The sequence below is a fragment of the Saccostrea cucullata genome, unplaced genomic scaffold (genome assembly GCF_032062105.1).
Source record: "Saccostrea cucullata isolate Sc308-1 unplaced genomic scaffold, CSIRO_AGI_Scuc_v1 ctg8, whole genome shotgun sequence".
Lineage (NCBI taxonomy): Eukaryota > Metazoa > Mollusca > Bivalvia > Ostreida > Ostreidae > Saccostrea > Saccostrea cuccullata.
In genome coordinates, this window is record NW_026940997.1 from 1,136,544 (window position 1) to 1,143,846 (window position 7,303).

Here is a 7,303-nt window from a genome sequence, read left to right on the forward strand (position 1 = left end):
AGCTGCATTTTTGATGAGAAAGGAAATCGAAATATACTTAGCTTGTCATTGGTCATTTGCAAATTTTTTTTTTTTTTTTTTTTTTTAATCTTTAAAAGATATTTTATTTTGTACTATGGTTACAATCCGCACGAAATTGTACAGAATTTTTTTTTTTTTTTTTTTTTATCCATTGTATTACAAACAGAATCAAATTAAAATAACAGCAAAATTACAATGGATATTTAGCACTCACACACCCATCCATACATCCATTTATATTTTAAATTAATATGAAGGTTGCTTTATAATAATCAGTTGTCTTTATCATGTAATCTAATTTAAACAAACATCTAACATATACATGTGTAATCTTACGTACATTTGTTCAAAAATATTTTTCCAAAAAATCCACTGTTCTTCAAAATAATATAGATTTGAATTGTTGATAGATATGCATCTTTCAATATTGTATTTCATTTTCAAAGAGCTTAGTAAACCAAGAAGTGAAGGTATTTTTGGTTGCAATAAACATGAAAAAATATATTGTTTTGTGTATAATATCATAAAATTTTCAATTCTATTATCATTTATAAGTGGTAATTCACCTAAGATAATATTTTTAACATTAAATGCAATTCGTTTTGAAATTGTTCTGTATATATGTAAACTCAAGTTCCTCCATAAAGATATAATATGGTCACAATGAACATGTATTTGTTCAGTTTCTTGGGTACAAAACTTACAAACATCAGTAGTTTTTATATTGATTTTCTTAAGATAAGAATCTACAGGGAGGATCCTGTGTAAAATTCTATATTGTAACCACTTAGCTGCAGATCTGTAGCTCTCCGAAAAAAAAAATATTGATAGACCGGAGAGCTACAGTGCCACCCATTGAAAAAACTGTATATTTATTGCGCACAAAAAAATGCGCTCGGTTTTCGATTTATTTTCCATGTTTTTAAAACTGCAATCTCAAAGTATTACTAACCGTATGTTCCTAACACATTCTTTCGCTGTTTCCGAAACCAAACGTTCTTCATAATTGTTGTTAATAGTCCTCCTGATCCTGATATTGTAGTCATCGAACATTTCGTTTATTTATACTGCCATATTTTGGTTTCAAAGATAATTCGGTCCAATATGCTTCGTTCAGATGTCAACTACGAGAGTAAATTGATAAAGGAGAGAGGATTTTTTTGGAATCTTCCCTTTTTTGCGGTTGAGGTAAGAATTTGGAAGAATTAATCAAGAACCGAGCGCATTTTTTTGTGTGCAATAAATATACAGTTTTTTCAATGGGTGGCACTGTAGCTCTCCGGTCTATCAATATTTTTTTTCGGAGAGCTACAGATCTGCAGCTAGTAACCACTGTACAGAAGAATCAGAAGTAGTCAGAAGTAGTCTTAAAACAAACTTTAAAAACATCTTTTATACATATCTGTCACTCCAAAGGGAGATAAGTTTTGATTCCACTTTGGAATTGCTGTAGGAATTATATCATTTTTGCTTATATAGTTGTAAATTCTCTTTGTACATTTTTCATAGTGAAAAATGTTTTCAAAATAAAATGGTAAATTAGGCTGACAAAGTTTTCTCAATTTCATTCTATCTACTGACATATTCTTTAACAATTTAGAAATAGCAGAAATAGTACTCTTATACTGCATTACGCATACATTGGAAATACTGAAATTTTCTTGGAAGGCGGATTTTGATAAAAAATTGCAATCTTCTGACAAAAAATCCCCAATATTTTTAACTCCACTTTTATACCAATTTTCTATAAAAATACTTTTATTTTCTACCTTAATATTTGAATTATACCATACAGGAATATTGCAAGCCTTGCATTTCATTTCTACATCCTGATCTACATTCTTCAAAACATGTTGTCATGAAATAAAAACATCAAACCAGAAAATATTATTTTGAGGTATTAGACTATTAAGAATATAAGCATCACCAAAATCCATAAATTTGTTTACAACATCTCTACCATTAATTCCTAAAAATATGTCCAGCCATGGCTTACTCCTTACTCCTGATACCAATCTTTTGACCCATGTACATTTCAATGATTTTATGAAGTAATCAACATTTAACATTTTTAATCCTCCAGATAAATAATCTTGAGTAACTATATCTCTTTTAACTCTATCACTTAGTCATTTGCAAAATTGTTTTGTTAAAAAAATTCTGATTTAACACACAAGTACTCTGAAGTTGATATTTAAAAGATGCTTACAAAGACACTTACAAGCCTTTTCTTACTCCTCAATAAAATATTAACAGTAGTGAAGGGGAAACTTCAGGGGTGCTATGCAACAATATCTTTGAGCAGTGGTGTAACTCAGATATGGATACTTGAAAATTCCAAGGAACTTTTGGAAAATTTGAAATCACAAAATTTTACTAACATTAACAGCATTTAAACTTTCGATTTTTTAGCTCTATGTAACAGGGACGTAGCAACCGGGGGGGGGGGGGGGGGGCCATTACTTTTACTATAGTAAATGTTAATTGAAAGGATGGTTGCCCCCCCCCACTTTTTTCTATAGTATAGCGATATCAAGGATTGTAGGGAAAAATTGGAAGTGATAGTAAGTTGGCTTTGAAAAAGTTGGCCACTCCCCCCACCTCCCCGCCCCCGGAATAGGATTTTCGAGTTTGGGCAAACTTTTAATTTTCGTTTTTTTTTTTTGTTTTTTTTGCTTGTCAACTTTTTCAGGTAAGTAAAAAAAAAATTCTCTGGTTGGCCCCCCACTGTGTAAGGCCCATGATGAATTAAAGAATATAACACTTGCTGTGGCCTTCAACTCGACAGTTAGATATGTGGACGACGTATTGTCAATTAACAATGGTTATTTCCACTCTTATGTCAATACGATATATCCCGGTGAGCTTGAAATACAAGATACCACAGTGTCTGATGCATCTCTTTCATATTCAGATATATTACTTGAAAAAGATGTTTATGGTAATCTAACAACCAAGCCTTCTAGAAAACAAGATGACTGTAACTTTTCAAATTCCTTTACTTATGCAACAATATACCTTCGGGGTTTATATCTCTCAGGTGATTCGATATGCAAGAGCATGCTCTACGTATATATGAACAATTTTTAAAACGAGGTAAGTTATTGACAAACGAGTCGCTGAAACAAGAATATCAGCAGTCTCATTTAAAGTCATCATTCCGTAAGTTCTATGGTCGATACAATGACCTTGTCAGCGAATACAATTTATCATTAACTTAAGTCAAATGCTGACCGACGATTTTTATTCTAATTGTTAGGCCATTATTAACACTGATTATCGACGGATTTGTCCGTTATTTCCCGATCATGACAATCAGCACAGGGCGGGTGAGGCCAGTCGGGAGGAGATGCTCACTCCTCCATGGCACTTGGTCCCACCTCTGTTGTTTTAGAGGTCCGTGTTTGCTCTGCTCCTATTTTGTATTTTAATGGACTTTTGAGGTCGAACACTGAACATTATCTCCATATATTTCACCTGTTCATGCTTTTTCGTCTTCTCAAAACTTTTCGCTAAAGCCTTAATCAGGAGGTATCAGTTTCAATTCTCTTGCCTTGCGCTTTGTCAAACCGAAAACAATTTTAAAAAAACATCCGTTTAACGTATTGAGAGACACTGGATTTCATTGGATGACAGCTTTCAATATTTTCAATCATTTAAGTTCAATAAAATTATTAAAGAGTATAAAAAACAAAGATATCTTCAGTTATACATTTTATACAAATTGATGTACAAAATATAAATAAATTATGAAATTGTTAAACTAAGATTTTTTGAGTTGAAATATTGTTCAAATATAGTTAGTCTTTAGATCGTTTATCCCCATCACAGATAATATTCGCTATATTAACTTTTAAAAAGAAAGTGATTGTTCTTTGATTATATGATTTATTGATACAAGCATTCCTTGTCGTCTTTTTCTCTTTGTTTGATTTATATTTTTACCTATAATTTAGTACTCTACTTTTTTTACCCATGACGTCCAATCCCTATTTAAGAAAAATATTATATTAACTATAGCTAACATAAGTTTACTGAAGTTAATTCTAGTTGACTATACATGTAGTTAAGTATACAGTTTAGTTTACTCTACGTACAAGTATCTAAAATTAACTATAGTAAATCAAACATTTATTTCTACAGTAAATAATTTTTTTGTTATGATTAAGTTATTAATTTCACAAAAGGGTATTATCCAGTTTTGCAGATTTTCTTAATTAACGAAAGATATCTGTTGATATGATTCTACGCACTTTGCATGAAATTCAATTTCCTAAGTTAATTTTAGGTATTTTACTTTTAATCATTGTTTATTACTATATAACATTTTTTAAAAAAATACTATAAATTTGTATTTTATTCAAATTGGCCTTTTTTTTAAAGATAAAAGTAAATAACATCATTTGATGAGGAGAGTATATCAAAAACACGTATAGAGTAGTTATCTTATATACAAGGAAATCATATACATGTATATTTTAGTCATAAATGTTTCTATGTTATCATAGTATCAAAGTTCTGACTACTAGTATATTAAATCAAAATGAGTGAACAATTCTCGAGAGGGATGTTAAACAATATACAATCATAGTTTTTACTTTAGTAAATGAAATGAAGAAGGCGGGGTTGGGGTGGGGGATCATTTAGTGAGCTCAGTGCTCACGGTACCTCTTGTTTTCTAATTGTATCAAAGAAGAAAATCATCGTGGTGATCTCAAAATAGTTATAACTGTCAATATTAAGAATTAAAATACTTTTTAATTCTAATGTATACAGGTTTCAGAAATACATATTTTTCGAATGAAATATAAAAGCATCTCTTTTTGTAGAAACTTTTTGAAAATCAAATTCAAAAAAATATGTAGTACATAAGTTAACATATGCTGCTTGTATCTAAATTTATACTGAACAAACTAACAATGGATTACAAACAAGGAAGGTTGGTGATAATTGCAGTTCCAATGAGAAGTTAGAGCAGATTTCCTCGTATTGCATGTGAGTAAAATGGAAAGTCGCAGGGATGAAATGATGTTTAAAATATTCTTACACCTGCTTTCGATTTGTGCGGGTATGGAAATTTACATCGGCTATTTTTAGTGCAAGTTTTTTTTCATTAAAATCCTCGATTGGACCCCGCACTGAGGTGAGACAGTATCATTTTCTTATTACAAGATTACTGATTTCCTTTTCATTATTTCCGGGAGTGCCAATAGAAAGTAGTCAGTAGATATTTGTAAAGTTTTTTTTTGATAACATTAAGATAGAATATTTCCAGTTATACGTACACATTTTTTCTGTTAAACTTTTAATTTCTATAGTACCTGTGATGGAGAGGGGGATCGATTACCGTTCGTCGCGTCATATTAAACTTAAGATATCAGCATGGGAAGTGACTGGGTCTTGGCCAAACGCATGGCTCGCGGATGGCACGAAAGACGGTGGTACGACAAAGAACTCTCACTGCATTGGTCCCGAGAATACATGTAGTCTAAAATTGAAGCCCTTCGCCAGAATACGGTGACTTCTCTTTATAGCGAGCGCAGAAAATTTCGAATTGGTGTAAATTATATACGCTCGCTAACCATTTCAATCTGTGTAACGTGTATGAACAGAGGAAATTCGGATTGAAATCTGTACACGTCAGCCAAATTTCTGACATAATACAATTAATTTACTTTCAGAATTCCTGCACTACCAATGTCCTTTGCGCGAATAAATCAAAAATAGTAAAAAAATTAAAGGAACATTGTTTCTTACCGAAATCTTAACGAAATGATTTAGCCTTACCTTATTCAAAAAAATACCCCCATGCCACAACACCGGCCTTCACCTTGCCCTTCGGAAATGATACAAATGACGTCACCGGAAACTTACATTTTTAGACGAAGTTATGTCGGTTGCTTCCGTGAAACTCGGAAAACATGTTGCGGTGCATAGCAACAACTTACTTGAAAAGAACGATTAAATGCAATCTCTTTTCCGTAAAACTAGCGTTTGCGTCCTAAGTCAACATAACTTTTTATCTGACGTCATACTTTCGTCACTTCAACGGTTCGGGTATTTCCGATTTTGTCGGAAACTTCCGAGAAGTTTGGAATCTCGAATATATGGGAAATGATTTCTTTTTATTGTTTTGTTTTATTCTTTTTGCTTTTTTTTTTTTTGAATGATAGACAGTACATGTGTAGATTTATGATAGTAAATAAACTGCGCTCGCCCCAACGGTCACACCGTAAAACATATTAAATGAGAAAATTTCGAATTGGTATAAATTATATATACTCGATTCTCATTATATCGCGGATTCCATTGTATCGCGGTATATGCCAAAAAATCAGATACATAGCTCATATCCTTTTTGTTGAAAAAACTATATGTCTGTCGTCTGAATGTTAATTTTTGTGATGATTAAAAAGTATGGAACATGCGTCGGAAAAGTTTTTATTCAAATAAAACGTAATTTTACAGATTTCCATTCCGATTTTATTATATTTAGACCACTGAACTTATTATCTAGTAAAACCCATAATAAAGTCAATGTTTTGAAAGTCTTTAGTTTGTATAATTGTTTATTCTTGATGTAGAATTACATCGTAAAATTAAAAATAAGAATTGAAGTCCATGTCAACTATAAGTTTCCATGTTTGCTCAAACCGCGATACTATGAAACTCTCCAATTTAGGAGGTAAATAAGACTTCCTGTTTTAAACATAGACTACAAGTTAACGATGCAAGCTTGGGAAATAATTTGACACAAAAAAGTTAGGCCATAGTTTGGTTTATGAATATCATTTGATGAAAGTTAAAGTAAAAAATTGTAAATTACAATTTTTATGCAAAAGTTTTAAGTACCGCGATATAATGAGACACCAGTATACATGTACAATCAATCAATCTAACCATTTCAATCTGTGTACCATTTGTGTACATGTACCATTTCGTAGAAACAAAAAAATAACACTGCAGAATCATATTACTGACATAATACAATTAACTTGCTTTCATTTTTAAGACATATCATGGCCTCATTGTTCTAATGTATAACATGAGCAAAGAGAAGCATACCCTGGCAAAGAACCCCTCTGTAAATCAAGGCAGCATTCAAATCGATCCCGATGCAAATTTTGTCACTTCCGTTTCGCACAGGACAAGCTAAAAAACTCACAAACTGATACACACACACATGCACACCACCTACTCACACTAATCCACAAGGGCTTTAAATAGTACCCCTGGTATAACATAGAATGTTTAAGATACCTGTAGTGATTAGAATGTTCTA